A 27,140-nucleotide genomic window follows, 5' to 3' on the forward strand; every position below is an offset into this window, starting at 1 on the left:
TATATATGAACCACTTGTGAATCCGAATATAAACTTCTATTAAAATTAACATATATTTTATTGCCTAATGTCTTGTTCCATTTTATATTGCTATGTATTGACATTTTGACAATCCTGGTTATTATTAAGGTGTTTCGTCATCTGCCTCTATACCTTTTAGGTTTTAGAAGCTTTTAGCGTCATCGGATATGAAAACAACTGTTAAGTTTGTCACATTACCAGAGGCCCCTGAGAAAATTAGATTGGCTAACCTTTAAGTGTCAAAACACAAAATTACAGGTTGTGATGAGGGACCAGAATCAAATTAACCAGGCCCAGGCCCTTCCTGGACATTTCAAACTTTTTTACACATTCTCGGGCCTGAGGAGGGGGACGCCCAATGAGAGAGGAAATTCAAAAATTAGGTAACGCCTCAAAAGGAAAGTGGGAGAAAAATACAGAGGAAATCTAGAAGATCCAGACGGGGACACTCAACAGGAAGGCTTAGACAGGTGAGGACCACAGTCAGGAAGCAGAAGATGCACTTCGACCAGACAAAGTCGTGAGAAGGGCCACGAGACCTGGACATTTCTTATGAACGACACCTACGGCACTACATCCCACGGCATCAGCAGCTATAAGTATAAATTAAGCAATAAGTAATAATGTATTAATCTACAAAACAAGAAGTTCACATTATGCTATAATAAACTTGAGATTGAAGTTTGGGTGATTGTTTATTTATGGTCCTTCATAGTTGTAAACACACACAAAAAAAAGATAGGAATAGAAAGAATTAATTTTAAATAATACTTACTCCAAATCAATTATTAATAGTTGAAAACGGAATTGTTTTAATATTATTTTCTTCTGGTTGCTTAATTATTGTATTTATACGATTCTAATTCTTTCAAAAAATCTATTTCTTCAACTAGAAAGAGATTTAATCTGGTTATTGGTTTGAAATTAAATTCGAGAACGAAAATATGCAATACTACAGCTGCAACTTCTTTTTAAACAAGAATAGTGTGAATTAATTAAGATTAAAAGTTTTAATGTTAATGTGAAGAATTGAAAAAATAGGGTAATGTTGAACTGAAATTATTGAACTGGGCAAAATAGCCAACAAATAAGTTTTTGAAAATTGATGTTGCTGTAAATTTGTAATTAAGATCGTGCCTGAGAATGGCTGGATTGGCCGAAACGTTGTACTTATAAAGAAATATAGCTTGTTTTGAGACTTAAATTAGATAAAACTTATTTAATTTAAACAATTATAATCAGTCGCAAGAAAGTTAAAAGATATATCTAAAGAATATTGTTGATTGTTTTTATACTATTGGTTTGAAATTAGATGAAAAAATACAATTTTAGATTGAAAGTTAAAAACTACTCATTCGTAGATTATCATAAAACTGACAAATGATTATCATGACAAATTCTACGGACTACCCGTTTACTACAAAACTCATTTACATTATGATTATCAGATCTATATGCACGTACTAAATTGAGCTTTAAGCCTTCACAAAAACCTTTTCTTTTATTAATTATTTTTATTAATTTTTTATTACTCTATTTCTGGTCATTTCTGACATACGGGAGAGGGTATGTCAGTGTACCCTGATCTACAGGGTATCACACTCTATTCTTATGCTATGGTGGGGGGGTCAAGTTTTCATTACGTGGAACCACCACAGAAATAAAAGTCAACCCCTTGGGTCGGATTCCAACCGACACCTTAGCTGTTCCCCAGTTGCAAAGACCTGCGCCTCTACTTACGCCCTGAGCTCCTCACTCCTTAGAAAAGGAGCCAATCCGTAAAATCCAAAATCTTTTGTGAATTCTTGCACTTTCTAACGTCCAACAAAAACTTATACTTAAAGATCTCAACTACCCATATGCTAGAGATTTGGCCTAAAATAAATATGTTTCCTCTTAATTAATTCGAAAATTCTTACCAACACAAACACATTAGTTTTTAACCTTTCCCATCCCACACTATCGGCAATAACACTTCGAGGCGTCTGAAAATAAAATGATCTCGGGTCCTTCTTATTTAAAATAATGATTACAGTGCTATCATTGTAGTCCCTTACCGAGATATTATCACGTATTCTAAATCATAAGTTATTACTCTGACTTTCTGTCTTTTATTATAATGGTAAATTTAAATAAGTAAAAACATTTTGTTAGGCATTGTTAGTTATACTAAGGAATAAATGTTTTTTTTTTTCAAATAACCTGTAGGACAATCCAATCTTTTTAGTTAGTACACGTAAGTCCGTTAACTTCAGAAACAAACATATAAAAAATATTTATCACTCCGAAATGAAAGTCGTTGCTTAGCGTTAATATCCTGCACAGCTGGTCATTTCCTCCGAGATAAATTTTATTCAAAGGCCTTTAATTCGCGAGGTTGCCGACTAAACAGCCACCAAGAGCGCCTTTAATAAGGTGAAGAAGTAAATTAGAGGTGGCGAGATGGAAATATTTAAGGACGACTTTCCCTCAGCCCCATCAACGTCGCAGGCCCCCAAATCTTCTCCGGTGACCTATCCAGTTACAGGGGCCAGATCTTCTTACTAACTAGTTTTACAAATGGTAAATATTATAACTCGAAATTGAGGTTTTATTTATTATTTTTTATTATAATTAAAATGAATATATAACCGAATATATTTATTTGGTCAAGGAAGAAATATGTCATTGAGCATTAAAGTATCACTATATTGACCGCGTTTATATAAATAGCAGTAATTAAAATATATACAAGGAAATTCAAGCTTTTTATTTATTTTGATTTTGTAATATTTTCATTATATAACATTAGGAGTAGGTGGAGAATAATGATGATTAATCGTATGGATTTTCCAAACCAATTGTATTTATCCCTTAAAGGTCATATTATTTCCCTAAACTGGGGCCCCGTTCCCCACAAATAATATGAGAGAAGAATTAATTCATTTCCGAAAACATGATCCAGGTCTGATATATGATATCGTTATGTGTACTGATTTATTGGATTACAATTTTAAATAATTGCATTCATATTGTTGTGGTTGGGCGATAAAGATCATGTTGCGATAAGAGATACTTCATATGATTTTTTTTTTGTGCTGTTTTGACGGAGCTCCTGTTATTTTGAAAAAAGCTAAGTGACAGGTAGTAACCACAAACTTAAAACACTCTATCAACTAAATAACGTAATTATGATTTTTTTATTTTTTTAATTTTTAAATATTTATTTATTGCTATTTACAACTGTACATTATAATACATCTAGTAAATCTCATCTAAATTAAATTGGAGTGTTACAGGCGTGTAGAGAAACTACCCATTGGTAGCACTCTAATGACATTTTACATTAGCTGGTCTCGTTTCAGGCGCCTCGGAGGATTGTCAGGAATGGAAGAGGATGCAAGATTAGAAACTAGGGGGTTTGAGTGGTTAGAGAGATTATAAAGGAAGGAGTGATATCTTGTTCGGGCTAGATCGGTTACATAGGGAACATTAAGGTCTTTATGTATGATTTTATTTGTGACAAAATAAGGAGCATTGAGAATTTTACGAAGGATTGAATACGAGAGAAGTTCGAAGGTTTAGTGGAGCCCCAAAGGTCAACTCCATATGTCCAGATTGCCCTTATTACAGTCATGTAGATCAGTCTTTTCTAATGTGTTGGAAGTTTAGATCGTTTGTCTCGTAACTGCTGTAATAGTCTAAATCGACGTACAGTTTTCTGTCGTTTCAGTCTTATGTGAGGATTCCAGGTTAATTATGAATTTAATAACAATGTTATCTAATATTCTCATTCTTACAAGCATAACATTAAAACTACTTTATTTTACCAACAAAATTAGAAATATGCTCAAAGAGCCTTAGCATTGAAAAAAAAACAATTTCAAGATACAAGCTAAGAAAATATTCTATACATTATCTATATTATTTTTCTAGTGTAAAGATTCGAGGCCTGATATTTTACTATGTTTATTAGGAGAATGTCGTTTCAATCTTAACCCATCAAATAATGGAACAATTTCAAACAAATTGGTCCAACCCTCTGTCCGAAAAATATAATTTAACCCCAATCAGCAATTTTTACTTTAAGAAGTAAAACAAACACATGAAAGTTTTATATATTAATAATTATTCAGGACCAATTTTAATTTATTTTATACCTTAATACGGAATAGACATTCATTGAAATGCTATTTCATATTAAAAATGTTTAAGTTTAACCTGTAATAAAGGACAATGCCGTTGATTTATTTATTTATTTTTTTGGATAACGATTACGAATAATTGACTAATAATTTAAGTATAGAAAGATAGAACGAGATTTAAATGTGAATATTATATGGTTTATCGTTTATATAAGGATATTGTTGAAATGTCCTGTTTCTGTAATTAGTCTGACATTCGAACATCTTGGTTTATAAATATTTTTGTTATTATTATTATCGTATGTTTTTTCTCATTATTCCAGGTTGAGTATCTATGGTGGAAGACATAGTTTTCTAGCTACCTTAAAATTTTTAATATTTAGAAATTTTTGGACAATATGGGGTCTAGCAGAACTGACTCTTGAGCCGAGATGTTAGTCCATCCAATAATTTTAAACCATCCATTTTAAACCGTGCCTGCCACTGTTGATTTTGGTATCAGCCTATTGGAGAATATTCTGATTGGAGATGTGGTGACAGTCTATTTGTGTGCTGCATTTAATACAGGATTTTATCACGGCCGAGGGCTTGCATGCAAAAATTTAGCTACATTGTTATGTCCGGTATATTTAAGATATTCGGTAGTAACTAACACTTCACACCCACCAGTGATATGTTGGATTGAATCCAGCGTTACTGAGCATAATCGACATTTTTTCGGTGTTCTTGCCTCTTTTAGAACAGGTGTTCTATATGCTTTGATGGAAATAATCTGATCTAGAATAGCAATTTAAAACCATTTTGACTCGGAGAATAATTTTCCAGCTTTTAACCATTCCACAGTTTATTATTATCGTTATTATAGGACCTAAAAAGGAGAAACCTAGAGTACTTGTACATTACTACTATTCCTAATATCTTTATGGTTTCATAAACATTTCACGGAGGTTAATATCAACAAATATAAGAGTCGTATTGTCGAGAATAAAAAGGAAAAGAAGCTGAAAGTGTGATACCGTTTTGCAAACACTTAAAGTGGGTCACTCGTTTGAGTTGGAACGTGGTTTGGAATTTGTTTTCTAGAAAATAAAACTTTTCAACTCCTGCTTTTATTCAAGTTAAACCATGGGCGTTTTCCTTCCTCCCCCCTAGTAATTTGTTTGAATTGGCTCCGCATTTCTTTATAAAGAAATATAATGTACAATATTCAGACGCATGTGTAGTTTTCTAAACAATCTGAGGTCCTCGAAATTTCCTTTATACCAATCTTATCAATGGTTTTAATGCTACTCTACATTAAATGGATGAAAATGGGAAATACTCTTTATACTGGGACCAAGTCCCGTAAGAATAAAAACATTGAAATTAAATAAATATTTATGGTTTTGTGGTATAGCATCAGTATGTAACGTAGTTCCATTTCTAGTGATTAGATTGGTTATTCATAAATTTTATATATCTTCAAAAGAATGAGATTCAAGATGGTAAGAAAATAGGTTATGTTTGAGGGAACATGAAGATAATGAAGATGCTTCACGAATAAAAATAGATAAAGAATTCCACTAGGAGGAGGAACGGACTAAATATGATCTTTCTAAGGAAACAATTCTAAGTATAAACATCGATTGGTTGGGTTCTTGTGTTCTAGGAGTGGATAGAGACAAGTAAACTAAGGAAATCAGTGATACTGTACGGTTTATTATTCCTTAAATATTGAAATAGTAAAAAACCCAGGAAATATTTTCAGAAAGAAGAAATATGCGTATAAGAACTCCAAAAATAATACTTATAAAGAAATTATTAAGACGCATTAATTACCCACGAGTTCATCCGTGAGTCCTCCATAAATCTGGCCACCATAATCAAATTGGGGAAAAATAAGAGATAAGAGAAGTAACAGACCGTTTTTTTAAAGGCAGGATTGGCGAAATCTATGAAACTATTTGAGGATAGACATGGAGTTTCCGGATATTTCAGATACATGCTTGCTCATGTCGGCTGAAAGTGATTCTGAGGTTTTCAACATGATTAAGAAGTGTAATTGGATTGTTGTTGATGGAAGAGAATGTAAGAAGGGTTTGGAGCCGATGATTAGCATACAGATGGTATCAACCATCATAAATTAAATCGAGTAGACCATATAAAAAAATAGGAAAACATTGTTGGTGATATCTAGGAATCCTGAGGAACACCACGTGAGAAGAAGAAGGGAGATGAAAGAAGTTTGTGAGTGATACTTCTGTATGTAAGCGTTGGGATTAGAACGACTGGAATATTTTAAAGCTCTCGTTGAATAATGACAAGTTGACAAGTAATGACGCATTTGAAAAATAAAAAAGGATTACTAAAGCAATCCTGTTGATTAATGGAAGAATAACATATCATGGGTCAATTTTAACTAGTAGATTCAATTGAATAGCCAGAACGAAAATCTGATTAGAAAATATTCAAAAGAATGTTATGTCTCAGATATAGGCGAAGTTAATGATGAACTAATCTTTCTAAGAGTTGGATGAAAAGGATAGAAATGGGTCTGAAGTCTCATGCTTGAATTCTATTTAGAAGACGTATTAAACCTTTTTCCAAGCTGAAGGAAAGATGAAAGTTTGGAGGGAGAAATTATATATATCTAGCAGGATTGGAATAATGACAGAAAGGCAGAGTTTATTCAGTTTTATATTAATAAGATTCAAGTCATAGTTATTAGGTCGAGATTTAAGTACAGAAGAGTAGGTCATCAAGCGTAACATATAGGAGAAAAAAAAAGAAATTTTATGAATTTACAAGCGATTCAGTCTCAAAATAAATAAATTGTATTACTAACATTATATAATAAAATATCGTCATACCAATGCAATTTTACAAAACTATTGTTATACTTTTACTATTAATTTATTATTATTGCATTGTATATCCTTTCTATTAACATTATTAGTTTTTTATATTATTACTTTAAATATATAACAGACACACTATTACTCTATCTCTCTAGTACATATTCATTATTAAATCATCGTTACGTATTTCTCTTTTTAATTAAAATAAATTGTTGGACCCATTAGAAGGAAGATTCTTTTATTCATCCACAATTCTTTTGTGCATATTTCATCGTGTAACCAAGTAACAGTGATAACAGACGAAAATCATTTACACTAAATATCTTCATATGAACATTTTGATAATTTGAAGATGACCATGTTTTATTGCAAGATTGTGACAATAAAAACTCTCTCATTTTTTCAAGATTTTCAAAATCGGATAGTCTAAAGACAAGAGACAGAATCATAACTTGAACAATAATTTAAGGGCTTAAGCATTGTCAAGCACTAATGCTTTTTATTTTTTCATTTATTTTGCAGTGTAATATTTATAGGTGTGTTTATTAGTAAAAAAAAAAATTAAAATTAAAAATCTCTGTCATGGTATGAAAAATTCATAAGGATAGATCACTTAATAATTTAAATATGTTTTGACCAAAAATCGATTATTTTTTACACTATTTAGGTGTAACAATAAAATATTATGAGAAAATAACGTTATATGAGAGAAATACTTTTAAAAAAAAAAATCAGTGCCGCCCAACTACATTGGGTTGCTATACACAGCATACTAAATCTAGACAATCTTGAAGTTTTTTATTTTTATTTAAAATGTTGTTACTTCTTTTCTCAATATTCTATATAAAAATGTTCATTTATATTTCTTCTGTTATTAATCTATATGCCTAAATCTAGTTCTATCTTAGTATAATAGTAAAAATATGTTAATAAAAAATATAATAATACTTTTTAATGTTTAATAACAAGATTTTAAATACATGGGAATGTGTAGAATGCCTTGTTTACAGTAGTTGCAAATTTGTTAGTGACTTTGAGATATATGCTATATATTAACATATGTTATAATAATATATGAGAAGAAGTTTTGTAATCTAATAATGATTTTCACTTTATTTTTTAAACTTTTGTCGCAATAGTTGCATTTTTATCAATATTGCGTTGAGTGCATCAGTTTTGCCACATTCTAGGTAAACTCATTAAAACAATGAACTGCTAAAAAAAACAAAAATATAGAAATTCAAAATAATTTATTGCAATTTGCTTAAATTGAATATTTACCTTGATGAACTTATTAATATAAATTATTATTTATAAACGATTTTTAGCATTCTAAAACACATGAGAAGAACATTAGCAGTATATAACAGTATATGAAATATGCGAAAATTTAGCCAGCGTAATTAATGCGTATGGAATGGAAATAACATTAAAACAGTAAGGTCCTCAGGTGTTTGTCCATTTAGAGCTCGTTCGGCAAACAATGGTCAATTTGGCACATATGGCTGTATTAGCATACAAATACCTTGGGCGAGTAATGATAGAATGGCTAAAATCACTTACACTACGTTTCCTCTCAATTTCTAGGCTACTGGGCTTCATCGAAAAGTTTATTATCACTTAGTTAACATTTTAAATATAGATAAACATAATAATCATTTAATTAGTACACAAATTTATAAAACCGTTTTTGTAACGAATATTAATTCCTGTCATAATTAAATGACCGAATGGGGTATCATAGGATATAGAATTTCAGGGAGCATAAGGGAATCGCTCTCTCACTCTATATTTTTACTTTTGATTAAAAAATTATAATATATATATTATTTCTAATAAACAACTTGTTTTGTTATTGGTCCGATTTTTTTTTTCTCAACCTGCTAGAAACATCTCTTTTTAAAAATAAGAACGTACCATTTCATAGAGGTTTTTACGTTGAATAAAAGTACAGGAACGTAAAAGTTGTAGATTCTTTTTTTTTTTGTGCCCGCCAGCTTTTCGAGAGTTGTGATGATTTGGAACAAATACCAATCTGGAGATACAATCAGTTAAACATTTGCTTTAATTATTATTGTTTATGATTGAAAAAATGATTAATGAATTGCAAACATGAAACAAGTACATTGCTTATTTAATGCTCGATTTGGTCTATATTCCATAATGTTACAGGTACATATTGGATTCATTCTATAATGAAAACTATAACTATAAATAGCTCTATAGAGAACTATAGGAGCACTTCGTAAAAAATACTAATTATCTTTAAGATTGTAGCCACATTAAATTAACCCATGCAATCAGCAACCCATTTTTAAAATGGCTTAATGATTCTACAATAGAAAGTAACTTATGTTTATTAAGGGATTAGAATAAAAAGTTAAGTCAAGCAAACTTTTATTATTTTTTCTAAAAAATCGAAACACATAAACAGATAAATAAATATAAAATAAAATCTTATTAGGAAACGTCACTAATTGGGAAGACATTATGCACACGAAAGGGAAGTAATTAACCAAAATAATATAATACAACAAGGAATAAACATTTTTTTTTAGAAATGTTGATTTTTTTTTTCAATTCAGAAGTTTATCTCATCCTTCGCATGGGAAAAACTGGTCTGGTAGTGAAGTGGATACAGCTGAGGGAAAACCAGTAGCTGTGTAAAACAAAGTGGCTAAAGTGAGAAAAGATTCATTGGGGTAATAAAGCTGGGGATTACGGGGCTTGGGATATGCAAAGCCCCAAGTCCGCAACAACCCGGGACTCCATTGTTGGCCGCCTCCTGATTTCACTGCCATCAAAATCTCATCATCTCCCATCCGCTAGCCACGGCCGACCTAATAAATACTTTAAGGCCACAATGGCTACGTTTATCCAAGAGTTTGAAGGGCTCAGTTGAAAATCTCTCTTTGATTAGGCTTACGAATTTACCGATTTCCACATTGAGATTTAGTTAGGAAATGGAGTTGCCTAGTTATCAATATAGATTCAAATCAACTTAGACAATTTCAATGTTCTTTGTCGTGATTGGAGATTTATTTTAATTTTTGAAAGATAGTCGTTTTGCTGAGATAATCTTTAAGCTAAAATTCAATATTTATCTGTAACTACCTAGTGTCAAAAGTGACCTGACCACAGCAATGATTTAAATGTTTCTTGGTTAGTTATAAAGATTTCGCGTCTGGATCTTAAGGATTGCCTAAATATTAGCCAAACTACGGTGTACAAATGGGCTAATTGAAGTAGTATCGGTCATCCTTCAATCTGATGTCGATTTTAGGCACAAAACAAAGGAAACTTGGGCAAGCATTAGTGATACACTTGTTTATTGAAGTTATTTCTTTAAATAAATACGGAAGTATAAAAAATTATAGAAAAAGTAGTAGAAACAAGTTTTAAAAAAATGAAGACAAAAAGTCATAAAGATATCTAACTACAAAAAGGTAAAATAATCCTTCAGATAATTCTTTTTTCAGTAACTCTACTGATTTATGTCATTTAAAATAAAAAATAAATATATTCTATTAATTTAATGATTAAATTCAACAAAGTTATAAACAATTATTAACATATAACAAATAAATTATAATAATTAATTTCCTTGTAGTTGTTTTTATTTTGGGTTCTTTTTTTCTACGCAACATATTGGAATTATTTATTAACCATCTATTTTCATCAGTAAATTGTGAGTCTTTAATTAAGCTGTTTATTTTTTTTTAACCATACCAACCGATATTAGTAATTATGTGTATTAAAATTTGAGTTGTAGTAGAAGGTTAAGAAACATATATAATAAAGATAGATTTGACAGACGTTGATAAAATCAATAGAAAATAAAAGATGAATATATTTAAATTTAAATTGAACAATGAAACTGACAATCAATCATGAAATGCTTTTATCATTGTTAAAATCCTAAAACGTCCATCAAACATCATTTAAAGCAATTCCTGTTATTCTAGTGTTGCTAAACATGATTTTAATTAAATCCAATAGCTTGTTGTATACTGTTCTGGTACTGATGTTTCGGGCTTTAAAATAGACTGAATTAACTTTTCAATGGCAGATCCTTCGTGAATTTTGCCGCAACACCAATGTTAGGTCTGTTAAATACCAATCTATATAATTTTAAATATGTTTCCAAAGTAACAATATCCCAATAAAACTAAGTACAAGATATTAAAAATTTAATACTGTAGTAAATCATAGAACTTTAACTTACTAAAATTTGATCTAAAATTAATCTTTCTCGTATCAAAATTGATTTTGCTTCGGTTTCGATGTTATGTTCGTATAATGTTAGCCTCATAATGTGGGTACCATACATTGGGAAAATTCTAGTGGTCGAGCATGATAATGATCAAATCACCTCCTAGCACAACCTTTTGTCTAGTTATAATTCTTCACTAAATACTGAACTCCTGATCCTTAGTGGTACAGGTTTATTGTTATATATTTATAAAAAAATTCAAATTTGTTTTAATTGTTTCAAATAAACAAAATTAGTAGGATCTTAAAGAAAGCATTTTCGAAAATTTAGTATTCACGTCCGGTTAAACTATTTCAAGATAAGATATCAAGTAAAAAATAGTCAAAGGGAGTTACTCTAGTTGCAGCAAAGTCGATAGTGCTAGAAGCTTGGTAACTTCAAAGGCGACTTAGCAAAAACTCTTTCTTATAAAAAAAACAAGCAGTTTATAGTGTGCGAAGACGAAGTTCTGTCTTGTTTTTCCTAGGATCGGAATTGGACAACTTTTGGATCCATACCCAAGTAGTAGTTCCGGGCACGCCGGGAGAACATACGAGTATGAAAAATATCAATACTAAGTATTGAGATCGTGAAATATTTCAAACCATTTCAACAATTAAAATGAATTTGTTTCCCCTTTTTTAGTTTAAACTAGAGAATACTAACAAGTATTAGTTTACGCTTTGCCATCATATTATAAAAAAAACTGCCTTAACGGTGTAGATTAAAATCGTTGTTCAATGTAAATTTTTATTTTATTTATTTATTGATATTTACAACTGTACGTAAAATACAATAAGTAAGTTTGAATTAAGATTATAATGGTAACTTACTATACAGGCATATAGAGAAACTACCCATTGGTAGCACTCTAATAATGTAAAATTAAATTGTCTTAATTCGTGATCATAACCTTCATTGAAGTAGTGTGACGGGAGCTAATAGCAGAATTTTAAAAATTTCTGTATATACAATACGTATCAAAATATATTTAATACAAAATAATAAAACTCATATTAAATCGCCTATACCCCATCCTAGATTCTAACCACATAATTCTTGATCACCAGTTTGGGTTCCGAACATCCCACTCCACTATCCAGCAATGCCATCGTGTGGTTGATGTAGTCTCGTCTTCATTGGAGCGCGGAATGTACTGCTTGGGAGTCTTTCTTGATGTAGAACAGGCTTTTGATCGAGTCTGGCACCCAGGACTGCTATACAAGATCCGTAAATTCCTACCCTCTACATACTTCCTCATTATCCGTTCTTATCTCTCCGACAGATTATTTCAAGTAAATTATAATGGCGCTCATTCATCCCTATTACGTCAGTCTGCTGGTGTATCTCAGGGTAGTATCCTTGGTCCTATCCTTTATACAGTTTTCACAGCTGACATCCCAACCCATCCTAACACTATCCTCACCACGTATGCCGATGACACATGTCTATGGGAAGTGAACAATGATCCTTACATTGTATCCCAAACCCTCCAATCCGACATCACCGCCCTTGAAGTATGGTACTAAAATTGGAGGATTAAAATTAATTCCAATAAATCCCACCAAATCACATTTACCTTCGTCGTAAACCAATGGCTTCTTGCCCTACAGCATCCTTTAATAATACCCCAACTTATTCTTGTCGAACAGATCCGTTACTTGGACTATATCTCGAATAACGACTGACATGGAATCCTCATACAAGACTGAAAAGACAAGAAACTCCTCGTCGATTTCGATTTACTAGAGAAACGGTCTAAATTGCCAATCCATTACAAAAGACTGATCTACATGACCTTAATGTCCCATATGCGGCCAAAACCAGACACCATTCCTTCCATGGAAAACTTCCCAACCACCCAAATCCACTTGTCTGAAAAGAAGATGGCCATCGCGATCTTCTCCAGTAGAAATGTTATTGGAGTTCTATCAATGGGTAGATTCTTCACATGTTTGTATCATGTCACTATCTCACCTACAGCAAATTTACTTGTTGTATATATGGTAAGTTGTAAGTAATAATAAATAAATTATTTTTAAAAAATACAAAATAATGTGTCTATCTTTATTTTTTTTATATTTAAAATGATTAATCATCTTTCATTGTTAGTAATACGAAAGAATAATTATATACAATAAAGGAATTTGATAAATAACAAAAGCGTAAAGAGGAGAAATATTTTTCAGGGTTAATAACAAATTTTCTGAAATATGAACATTAACATGGATGTATCTTTTTGTTGGAAAGCCGAAGACCTTGAAGGTTGAAATGGCAGTGGCCAAGATACCTATTGTAAAATTAAATCGACAACCATTGGCTTATCAACAGTGACGTGGTGAGTGGGCTGCGCTGGGATCTTTAAAAGCCCTGCTCTACCCCTCATGCGTGAGAGATAGAGTGGGCTCAGGGATCCCCAGGTCGAGAGTGTAAATATTGTACATAATAGTATTAACTTCTAATATTTTTTGGTATATTAGATCAAAAATTTACTTATTTTATTTTATCCTAGTTTGAAAATGTTTATTATATCTTCACATAAATAGTTTTATTATGTTTATCTTTAAGTTTAGATGCATTTAGAGCTTTTATTTATTTGTATGTAATTTATTTCCATATATTCATTTTATTTTCGTATGAATTTGATCTTTTATCTCTATCACTAATTGCCCAAGGTTGTGACAGATTGTAATATTTATCAATTAATAAAAAAAATAAAGGAGACTAACGAAAAATTCGTTAATAACTTGAGTTTATAAATAAATGATCTTGTCTTCTATTGTTTTATATAATTTTTGAATGAAATAAATGTTTAATATTTAATATGATTTATTTTATTTATTATTATTTTATTCTATTTATAAAGAGAATGTTTTATATTGATAACGGTACAGAGTTAGTGAAGAAATAATTGGTGTAACATGGCTTTCAGTAGAACTACATAAGCAAAAATTAAAGTGAAGTGATATAGTTCAAAAACTGATCTCATTTTAATTTTTTTTGCATTATAACCTTAGTAATATAGAGCTACTATAATGTGGTCAATTAATGTGGCATGATAATGAGTATTTTATTTTACCGTATGTAAAATATATCATGATACGAGATAGAACTATTTGAAAAAGAGAGGAAAGAAATTTCTCAATAGTTTATTGAAATAGTTTTGTCATTTTGAAAGTATTATTAAATTTCACCAGTCTAGCAGAACTTGAAGAACCGATTTGATTTCTTTCAAACTCAATTAAATAAAAGGCTTTTTATAAAGCCACATAAAAGAGATTCAGCAATTTTCACAGACCACGGTCAATCAAATCCAGATTACTTTTTTAATCTAAGCCAATTCTCTTTTGGATCATGTATCGGAATTGGATCAAATTGGTTCTAGGGAGCATATAGGTGGGGAGTAGAGGGAGGAATGCGGTCGGCATGAGATTAATATTACAATGGCGAGTGGAAAGGTGCGGTAAATTGAAGTGGAACTGTTATCTGGCGGCCACAACTTGTACCCATGGGCCCACTGACCATATCAAACAGTCCTCTTCACAATCCCCAACAAATCCAAACTCTGAATCACCTCTCGTATTCATTGTATAACGCCTGCTTGATGTAAATTCGCAAACTTTTCATTGGGAATCGTACGTCTTCGGAAGATTTACTCGTGGCTGAAACATTTCGGCTGAGGGCTTATGAATTTATTGATCTTATTCTCTACAAACGCCCAGTCATTTACGCAAGTTGATATCATCAATATAAAGTAAGATTGTTCTTTCTCGTCCCGTCGTAAACATCGGTGTATTTCCTATTTTTTTTAGGAAAAAGTAAGTTTTTTTTTGTTTTGTTTTTAAACGGCTTTAAGTATTATGTATTAAACATAAAGAAAGGTATTCGAGCAGCAAATATTTTTTATAAGCATAAATAATTTATAATAATAAATAATTTATTTGATCAAAAGATTAGTAGTTAAAACGAAATATATGTTTTAACCTTATAACCCTTTATCATAGCTACTGATTTTTCTGGAGTAGTTATTTAGAGCCCATCGAACCGCAATAGGTTGAAGTCGTGATTTCAATAGATGGAACTCATATAAAAATTTTTCACCTAGGATAATCATTTTAGGAATCACGGCTCTTGAAAATATTAATGCTCCTAGCATAAAACTTTCAATAATACACGGATTTTGTACAGAAAACAAGTTTAAATAGTCCTACAAATCTGCCCAGCTCTACTCTCGCTTTAAATAAGAGTCATACCATATAATCTCTCGAAAAAAAAAATTTAATTCCATACCCAATTCCTCAAATGTCAATGAAACAAGCAATAATATTTACTAAGATTTATAGGTTTTATTATATATTTTTTTAGCATCATTAATTTGATTCTATCTAAAACCTCGGCAAGCGCGACTTTAATGTGAAACGAAAGGAAAACTATTCAAGAAATTATCATGTTCTGATTCAGAAAGTTTGTCATGCGAAACAAAAAATTTTAAAAAACACAGAATAATACTCAAATTAATCAACCTCAATCCTCCTCAGAATCAAGAATATTTAAATTTATTGTTTTAGAAGTTTAAGAAATTTTTAATTTAATTAATAAAGCAACAATATTAAGAGGCTCAGAGATGATAGGAAGCTTAAATTTGTTTTTAAATACTCTTAAATATAATAACTACCAGACAAATAAAATGCATAAATGAATCTAGTCAAACTGGGCTGGTAATAAAAATATGTTTATGAGCTCACAACGTTTCAGCCTCCTAAGAGTACAAAGTTTAATTAATAACTTTGTATTGAGTATTACAGTTTAACTTAATTCATACACCACTCTTCTCCTTATTTTTTTTTAAATTTATTTATTGATATGTACAACTGTACATAAATACATCAAGTAAATTTGAGGAAATCATAATGTACTTCAAGTAAATCAAAATGGTATGGTACAGGCATGTAGAAAAACTACCCATTGGTCGCACTCTAAAAATATTTTTACAATATAAGGTCTCGAGGCCATCTTCTTTTCAGACGCCTCGGAGGATTGCCCGGAATAAAAGAGGAAGCAAGATTAGAAACTAATGGGTTTGAGTGGTTAGGTAGTTTGTAATGGAAGGATTCATATCTGGTTCGGGCTAGATCGGTTACAAATGGAACATTAAGGCCTTAGTGGATGATTTTACAAAGTAGGGAGCATTTAGGATTTTACAAAGGATTTTGGATTGTAAAGATTGGATACGAGAGGAATTCGAAGGTTTAGTGTAGCCCCAAAGCTTAACGCCGTATGTCCAGATAGGCCCTATAATTGTCATGTAAATCAGTCTTTTGTAATGATTGGAAGTTTGGACCGTTTGTCTAGTTTGTGCTGTAATAGTCGAAATCGACGTTCTGTTTCCTGTCTTTTCAGTCTAGTGTTATCTCCTTAAATTAACTAATAAATTAAAAAAAAATATAAACATAAATGGCTTCTAAACGTGTTTTAATTATTATACGCTCTAGAAAAATATTTACGTTAAACAAAATATATTTTCTTAAGCTATGATACCTTAAACTTTTTTAAATATTTACTATATATTAAGAAAGTGAAAATTGTATCTGAATGGGATTGAAACCTTACTTGATGCCATTGAGGTGGAAGTATTCGAAACTAAAGTATTATAGTTTCAGAAAGTTTTACAGAGCAAGGAATGTTCTACTAACTTTCAAAGAAAGTAGTCGTAGTATCTATGCAATTGAAACTAAATCGGTGATTCGATGTTCTGACTATTGTGGAAAAGTGTAATGGTATCTCTGTTCGTTGTGAGAGAATATGAAAGAGCGATATTTCTGTTGACTAGCTTAATATTTGTTTAAGTAATTAGGATTTTATAAAGAGAACAAGCAGAATGTAGTCCAATTTAATTGTATTGACTAATGAAATGAAATTGTTTTACAATGCAATTAGATTTTCTTTTATGTTTAAATAATGTTATTGGATTAATAACAGTACACACACTGCAGCGATGTCAGCCTGCGATCCAACTCACTCATTATCATGTTTAGCATTGATAGATAAATGAATATTAATCTTTAAGTACAATACCTCAATTAATTATTCAGAAGTAAAACTAAATTTTTTCAAACTTTTATTTAAATTTCAGAGATCAGTGAGAGACTTTGATTTATATGCTATGTTTTACCTTCTTCCATCATAATTTTTTTTTATTTATCATTGTTTATTTCTAGATTCTTTATATATTTTTTCACACTATACGTATGGAACCATTAAATCATTTTTATTCTTAATTGGTACCGTTTCATAAGAGTTCATTGCAAATATATTTGGTAAAAAGTATATGAACTATTGTAAAAGAGGAATGCTATAAGTGCCGAATAACGCCTGTTTGATATTTCATGCCTGTCTCGTTTTAATAATATTAACAATTGTATTTCAATCTAATGATAAAACTACCTTAAACATTTTGCTTAATTTTATATCTTTCGTTTATTCATGTTTTTTATAATTCATAAATAATGATGTCTGGTAAACGAATTTTCTTTTTCTGAGTTTCCACCACGAAGATTGGAAAGTTTTCTGTAACTATAAGATGCTCTAAAAATCATATAAAAATTAACACCGTAAATGAAATGAGAATAGTGATGAAATTAACAGTATAAAATCAATAGATCTTTCCTCATCCATTCCTCTTCCCTATGGAATTCTATTTCCTCCTTTATTCGTAGTTCTAATACCCTTCCAATCTTCAAATCTTGTATCTTCGACTATCTTCTGTCCAACAAATTCCGGAAGAATAACAATTGAAAGTTTAAAAAAAGCTTAATATATTTTATGTCTTAGATTTTCGTTTGTAATTGTAAATATGTACACCAGCAGAAATTATATCTTTTCATTTATTATTTTTTAGTTTAATTTTATTTGATTTTTTATCTTTTTTTTCTTTTTATTACTATCACTATCATCTTATGTTATATGATATGACAAGTGGTTTTATTTTATTTGTTTTATCATTATTTTATTTATTTTGTTAATTATTGGTGTTTTTTTGTATATTTCTAAATTCATTGTATTATTTTATTTTATGACATTTTGCAATTTCATCTCTATTTTGTAAATACTTATTTTGTAATCTAGGGCTCTAAAGCCTAATTTTGATGCCTGTAAATTATTCTAAAGGGGTCAATCCAAGAATAAATAAAGATTATTATTATCTTTATTATTATAAAATATAAATAATTAGAATAAAATTCACTAGTGGAGTGAAACTGAATAACTTAACAGATACAAGTAACAGTGACAACAAACACAGAAGAACTTAAAAGAAGAAAATGAGTTAAGCGTATGTTGGTATGGTCAATGAATAAGTAAGAAAACTAGAGATCGAGAAGAAAAGGAAAAGTAAACAAATTAGGATACTGATTTGTACCATAAAATAATATTATTATTTATCACATTAGTATAATTTATGTTTCTCTATTTAGTATTATTTATTATTTAGAATATTAGTAGCTATATTAAAAATATCTGCTATTACCATATTAACAATACCCTTCATTTTATACTAACTATCTTCTTTACTGGAAAATATAGAGTATATGATATATTCTATTCGCTTGAACAATATAAGTTTTTAAAATATTTTTAGCATGTTTATAATATTTTATTCCTCTTGTCCTGTTATCTAATATTCTTAATGAACAACTTGATAAATAAAAAATGTGGAAAATTTCATAATAAATATTTAGTCCAGTGCTACAATACCATGAGGAATTGCACTGCAAATTGATATTCTAGTCTGATAGCCGGGCCAAGAAATAAAAATAGGGGGCCAAAACATTATTTTTTTATTACTACTAAAAAACCATCATAATTATCACAAATAAAATCATTTCTCTGACAGTAAACTTTTTCCACAATTACCAAACATCGTTCTTGAACGGACCAATCAAATCGATCGGTTATCGATTCTTTCTCACTGAATAAGATAACTTCGTTACAATAATTGTTGTTGTTTTTTTTTTTTTGTATCCAATACATTACAAAAGGTAATTCATAGCATACTTCCTATATGTACGTACTAAATATCAATTAAAATCTTTACAGGAGCGTACAAACGAAAAATCCAATACATTACACATACCTTATGGTTTTAAGGAATAAAATTATATATTTTTTTAACTTATGTAATAACGACTATTAGGTAGTGTAATTATTATTATGGTGTAAAAAAATACATACTCATAAATGCAATCAAACATAATATTAATTAAAAAGTAAAATAAAATTAACCAAATCGTTATGTCAGTATCCTTTATTCTTATTTAAATTGAGATTTTAATTATTTGTAATCTTATATCATCGTTGAATATTATTTATAACTGCATGTAAAATAAAAATAAAAATGTTCTTACTACCGTAAGAACCGTAAGTTTGCCAATTTTTTTTTATTTTTAAGTAGAATTTTATTTTTAAAATATAACTGTTTTTAGAGTTCTACTACTGGGTAGTTTCTCTACATCCTTATCATATCATTATGTCATTATGATCAAATTTACTTGATGTATTTTTATACAGTTGTAAATATCAATAAATAAATAAAAAAAAAATTTTTAAAATAAACATTTTTTGATCAATTAATTGACTATTAGAGTAAATTACTACCATTGTTTAAATAAGACATATTTATAAATTTAAACTAAATAAAATTTAAATATAACAGTTGAATTTCAATACTTATACTATGATCTTGAATTACCTTCACTGAGTCCCTTAAGCGTTTGGAATCGATATACCAATAAATTTCAGTAAGCTGGTTTTAAATTGAGCTCAGAGAATTCCTTTTATATCAGGCAAAGTATCTTACCACTGAAATAGAGTGAGAATATTCGTATTTATTTTTTATTTGCATTGATTAAAATACAAGATCTTTTGTTGACTGGATGTTGGCTTGTTGAGTGGTTTGCATTTTTTTTTTAATTATAGAAGGCGTGGTGAAATGGAGAAGCTTACTTCAGCCCCTTTCCAAAATAGGTAAAAATATTTTATTTTATTTTATTTTGTTAGTTAAAACTAAAATATTACACAAGGAAACTTGACAATCTGTTACATTTAGTGAAATACGTATATACCATGTAGGAGTTGAAAAAAATAAATACATTTTCCCTATCTATCCCGTATGCGGGAAGAAACCAGGACTCAACGTTAATTCAACTTTAAAGCTACTTAGCACTTAATAACTGTCTAATCGGATCTTATTACTTTCCCATAGCACTTAAATGTGAATTGCCTCGTATTCACTTTCTGTCCCCGCAAGAGAGTTGTGGATAAAAATCACAACACCAAATCCAGCCTACGTCAGAGAAATCGCATCTTTTCAGCTATTAGTCAACTTTATTTTATAGTTTTTTTAATACAAAGCCTCTTTCTTGAGAAATGTTGTCTCTGATTCCTTAAGAGTCGGATTCACTTTTCTCGTCTCTTCTTCAGGTACGTCAGGTTATGATAAGGCTACATGAAACCTATTCAGTGAAAATTGAATCCATATACACTATTTTGTAAATATGAATGTACAGTATGCGGAGACAGACACACTTTTTGATTAGTTGACAACGCACATCACATGAAAAAATAAAATGAAGTATACAAATTGAACCTAAATTTGCGTATCATAAAACCCGTTACCGAAAAGAGATGAGACGATGTTGAAAAAATGTTCGGTTTATTTCGGTTTTTTTTTTCTTCGGAAGTGACGGTGTTTCCCGCAGATAGAAGCTATGATCTATAGGCCTTCTCTGTTTTAACCGATCTCACCGTCTTTCCTTATTTATGAGTGTATACATTACATTGTGTTGATGGGTTCTTAGGATAACAGACTGCACCATAATGGAACCTCGCCCTTTTCATGTACGCTGGCTAATGAATTAGAAATAGCGTGATTCATAGATGAGAATATTTGTTTAATTACTCAATATGCTATTTTTTTATTGACAGTTCATTAATACATCCAAAAAAAAATACTACAATCGGATAAATCTTAAATGCATATATACTCATTAAAAAAAATTTAAAACAAAAAGGGAAAGAACAAAAAAATTAATATTTCTAAGTATTGTAATTACAAAACTATAATTTTTATTATAATACATGAAAATAAATGGTTAAATTGACAGGCGCTCATAATATAATATTATTGAAATAAAATGAAAGAATATTCCATTCTGCTCAGCACATAAGACATAGTAAACACCAAGAGATTTTTACTTGTTAAATAAAAATAATCAGGTCAGTGTTGGATACCATAACATCTTCTAACGGCGGTTCTATTGCCACTTTAAACGCTTTAAACAACAAAGATTAATTAAACAATAAAAAATTAATTAATTAGGCATTCTAAATTTCGAAAAAAATAAAAAAAATTACTATTTAAAAAATTGTTAATTAATTATAAATTCTTATAGCTTAGGGCAGTATAGAACACCCATTTAAATAATAATAGTCTAAAAATAATGTGTTTACAGTTTGTTTTTAATGTATAAATATTTTTTGTTCTTTTTAAATCAATTTGATTTTATAAACTTGTCTTCATTTAATTTAAATTAATCATAAATTCTATATCGGGCTTCAAAAACAAAATGTCGTCGTATTATATGATTTACATTCACGTGAATTCATTAAATGAATACACAAACTAAATGGTGCCTTTAAAGGTTAAAATTACCATAATGTACTTTAAAACGGTTTTTCATATTTTCCGAGGCGGATTCTAAACATGAAATATTTTTCATGACGCGCCTTTTCCAGGAAGTTTATTTAACCTCACTCGTTTCTTTTTTCCAGCACAATTATTTTATTCCGGGCGCAGACCGAAGCGTTTCAATGAAAAAGAAATATGTGTAAACAAATGGTGTTTTTCTCCATTAACTAGTAACAGTACGTGTTGTAAAAAATAAAATAATTACCAGTTTTTAATTAATTTTAAGGATATGGAATCTCAAGAAAAAAAAATATTCTTTTAAAAAATTTCATTCTATTGTTGCTATCAAAGTTCAGAACAATATTCGATGTATAAAAATGCCATTTAAATAAATCACAACTGTTCTCTGATTTTTTTTTATTTATTTATTTCATTTAAAGGTCTACTCAAAATTATAAAATCAAACATTCTTCAATAAAGTTTTATTCTGAAAGGTTGCTTTATAATTATTTACCGAAGTTAAGGGCACAAACCTTTCCTTTTCTTATTTTTCCTTGCCATTTATTCTTGTTTTATATATTACCAAATGATCTCATAGTTATCGTAAATTATAAATGACAAGTGAGAAGAAATATTTTAAAACTGGCTAACAACAGTTGTAGTACCATTCAACTTCAACTCAAAATACAAATTTTCCTAGTATATATGGAGATGCAAAATTATATTAAAATAAATAATAATTTTGGTTAACTAGATGTAAATAAGTAATGTGTACTAGTTGGTTAAGGTGAATACATGAAAAATACTTCTCATAAGATTATAATAATTCAAATCATCTTCATTTAACCAACAACGGTGTATTTATGTCGTCTTCAGGTAACCTATCCCTTATGGTTAGTTCAATTTGGTTTATTATTCGAAATGTTGTCATTAATGCAAAAAATCTTACATTATTTTCAAATTATCGGCTTAACGCATAATTAATAAACTTACTAAAAACAATCAATCATAATTCGTACCTTTTTTAAAATAATTAATTTTTGTATTAAAACAAAGTCTCTAAAATATAATTTCCTATTTTGTCCTATATTACTTCGGAAAAAGTAGGATCTAAAGCTAAATTAAGTTGCTAAATCAATCCGCTTACGTCGTTTGGGATATTGAGACTCTATAATAATAAAAAAAAATCTTTGAGTTACAGATTAATTTTACGTAAGATGAAAAGTCGCCAGGGAATCGCAATTAATTTTCAGGACGACAAGAAAAAAAATATTAAAAACATGAGATGGATGAAAAAGGGTTTGAAGGAAGATAAAATGACTACAGACCCATTAGAGTGATTTTTAACCAGACTTAGCAGTATTTTTTTTTCAATCCAGACATATCAAAGTCTTATCGCTGTATGGACGTGACCCTCAATACAGAGTAGAACTATCAGGAGGAAGAGATAAGCCTTCCAGATACTTCTGTTAATACTCATAGCACCCATTCAATTTAAAATTATCATATAAATTGAGTAAAAAGTTTATATAGAATTTAATAATACTTCATGAGTTTAAAATGAACAATTATTTAATCAAAAGTAGGTTTTAATTTCTCAGCCTTAATACCCTTTATTCATATACATATAACTCATATTTAGTGTATAATAATCATTCCACTTTTTTTTTTAAATAATAGGTGAATAAAAAGTTTCCTTATTGGCAATTTATAAGTTATAATAATTATTAGGTTATTTTGTTTATTATTCGATCTTAGTCATTTATAAAATGGTTATTTCATTACATATCAAAAACATGGAGTTATGTTATTTTTTATGAATCCATGATTTTAGAATGTAGCATATAATTCTATTTATTTATCTATAAAGGGAAAAAGGTGTATTTTTTTACCATAACAATAAAGGAAATTTCAATAATTATCTTTCAAATGAAGTCTTGGAATAGTTTGTTGAATGTATAGTTTCCAAGATGTCAAATAGAATCTAATAAAAAAGTTAACGGATTCCAAATTAACCTGCACAAATGGCGTCTTAAAACCTGTTTAAACAGTTTTATATTACATATCTTTTCTAATAATAGTCTGATTTAAACAATTTATTTTTGTTTTTAGTTGATAATTTTAAAAATAACAGCATCTTTAGTAGCTACTTAATAAAAAATGAAATTAGGAACAAACTGAATAAAATTAAATTATGACTCCGAAAATTCACTTATAAACCAGATTAGGTAAATTAATTAATTATATTTATTCAAAGAAGCATATTAATCCTTATAAATATCCACAGCATATTTCCTTGTAGAATGATTTCGATTTTACCTGTTTTGAATGTAAATCATCAAATTTTAAAAGGATGATTCTTTTTATCTTAATAAATTGTAAAGGTTAATTATTTAAAACAAAAATAATCATCGGGTCATAGCGAGGAAGGATCATTGTTAATTCCAGACGCTACCCTTTTATCTCTACCAACTTTAAAAATTTATGAATAAACACGATATGTTTAGCTCATCCTGAAGAACACTGAACTAAGCTTGTCAACGCAAGGCATAGAGGGTAAAACAAGACTCAAGTAGATTCCATCTCATCTCTTTCGATCACTTAAGTGATTAGAAATTGTTTTAAAAATTGTCTTTTCTGTCTGTATTTCTATACTAGGTATGATTGAAAAAAATCTAGTGAGTTATACATAGATATACAAACATATTTCAATTAAGAAGCTAAGCTATAATTAAGAACTACAAAACTACTTATGCTACTGAGTACAAACGAGTTGCATTATTAGTATAAGATCACTTGGTCATCAATCAAGGTTAAACTTGATTGATAACATTAGTGAAAGTGGATGTAGATCAGGCATCCATTAATTAATGGATCTCAATCTATTTTTACAAAAAATAGACATATAACGATGATTTAATTCCTTAGCGCTATTAAAATGCAATTATTTCATTCTGTCGTTCTAATACAAGAGTCAGGGAGAAAAAAAGGCAGTTATTTCACCCCAATTAATGATTACTTTAATGAAAACTATCTATTGTTACTAGTCAAAATTGATGAGTCAGCCAAGTATAGCTAGGGAGAATAAAAAATGGTGGCTGTTTCAAAACGTTAAAAAAATATATATTTTATTTGGAGTTCTATATCTTTAAAACTACTACAACACTAAGAAACCTAATTAACATTATTTAAAGTAGAGTAAATTTGCTAAACTATTTGGCCTTATAGAGATATTTAGGTTCCATAGTTCTCAAGATATATCTTTTTAAAAAGCAACATTTCAGAAAAATTTAGGGAAAGATTTGTAGTTTGTGCATTTATTTGAAAATATCTATATCTCAAAAACCATTCGACGTAACAATGTCTATTAACACTCAGATTAAAGCTTATTTAATGTACCATAATGTAGTACATAATATTTATCTCCTTAAGAGTCGTAGTTTTCATGATATTTGCTAAAATAAATTGATTTATGGTTGTTAAGTTTTATTTATGAAAATATATATTTCAGGACCTATCTGACGTACAGATGCCTGCCAACACTCAAATTAAAGCTAGTTAAATGTACTATGAAGTAGTTCATAACATTTATCTTCGTAGATGAAGTAGTTTTTATGATATTCTACATATCATAAAAAAAAAAAAAAATCCATCTAGTGGATATAATGCATATTAATGAATCTGTTAAGATTAAAATAGTAACAATATATTATTTTAACGATAAAATATAGGAACTATATTAATTAGATCTTTTTTTCTATTGTAGCAATAGAATTAGATAATTATTTTAGTTATGACTTTTTTTTTATTAATTAGATTTTTATACATACATATTTTAGACATTTTGGTAATGTTTCAGCCTTTTTACCTTTGGCCATTTTCAAACTTTTTCTACTCCTTCGTACCAGTCGTTTTTTCATAATTATTTAATATCATAAATACAAATCCATGGAAGTATTAGTTTATTTTAATCTTGGAGCTTATTATCATATCTTTAATCTCCAAAGATGCCTGTGGATTGTCAATTATATCCATGTTATAACACTTCACAACACTTAAGAATTTTAGTAAGATAACTACGGTGAAACAGTGGAGACAAAATTTTCAAAATGGTTAAATGTAAAAAGGCCGAAACTTTATCTAAATGCTTAAAATGTATAAATGTATAAAATAATATTGTTTGCAAATAGAACTAATTTAAAATTTTCTAACTAATATTGTTTTATTTTTTACAACGTGGGTTTAATGAGGTCTTATGAACATTTTTACTTAATAATTCTTATAGGTTATTGATAATTTAAAATAATGATGTTTGTATTATAATTATTTTAATTTTATAAAAGATGTATATGTTGTACGATCTCTCAAAGATCATATTCGTATTTCTAATCAATTATGAACAAGTTACATAAGTTGTTTAAACAATATCTGTTGCTAAACAAAGAACCGAAGAACATTTTAAGGACTAGACGACACCCCGCGGAAGGCTCTAGGATGCCAATAAAGATGATCGTATAGAGACAGATAGATAAGACCCCAACGGACTGACTGAATGGTGTCACAAAGTTTGCTCTTTACCTCCCTTATCGTCCTCCATTATGCTCTATGCAACCTTCCTATACCTTACTAACTCGTGCAATAATGTTGTCCTATATATTCCTCAGTCTCTACATGTGCTCTAACTGAACTATCCTTTCTATAAAATAAAATTTAATAATTTGCAAACGTTTACTATATACAAAAACCGACATATAAAGACTTCTAAGCACTTTACTTTAAAATATCTTGATCTTCATTTTTTCCCTTTAAAATAAATGTGAACTATTGGTCATCGCGAGATAAACACTACGTCTAACTAAATTTTTAATACAAAATGCTTAGAAAAACCTATAAAAAAACTTGAGAATCAAACATTGATTTTTTCAACTTACATTGAAGACGATATAAAGAATATTGATCATTTTGCAAACATTACGGTAGACAAAAAAGTAGTTTTTTTTCTAAATTTCGGGTCTAAATCCAAATTTTTAACCAATATCTTCTAAATTTTCTAGTGTTATTTTTTGTAAGATGTTGAATTCCAAATAAATATTTTAAAATTCAATAGCCATATCGCTGCTTCGCTTGAATAGTGGCATATCTGACATAAACTTTTGATTTTATTTTGAATTAAACGTATTCCGAAAATAGTACATTACCGTAGGTTGCAGCTACTCTCTCTA

The sequence above is a fragment of the Halyomorpha halys genome, unplaced genomic scaffold (genome assembly GCF_000696795.3).
Source record: "Halyomorpha halys isolate HHAL.00 unplaced genomic scaffold, Hhal_1.1 Scaffold664.1, whole genome shotgun sequence".
NCBI lineage: Eukaryota > Metazoa > Arthropoda > Insecta > Hemiptera > Pentatomidae > Halyomorpha > Halyomorpha halys.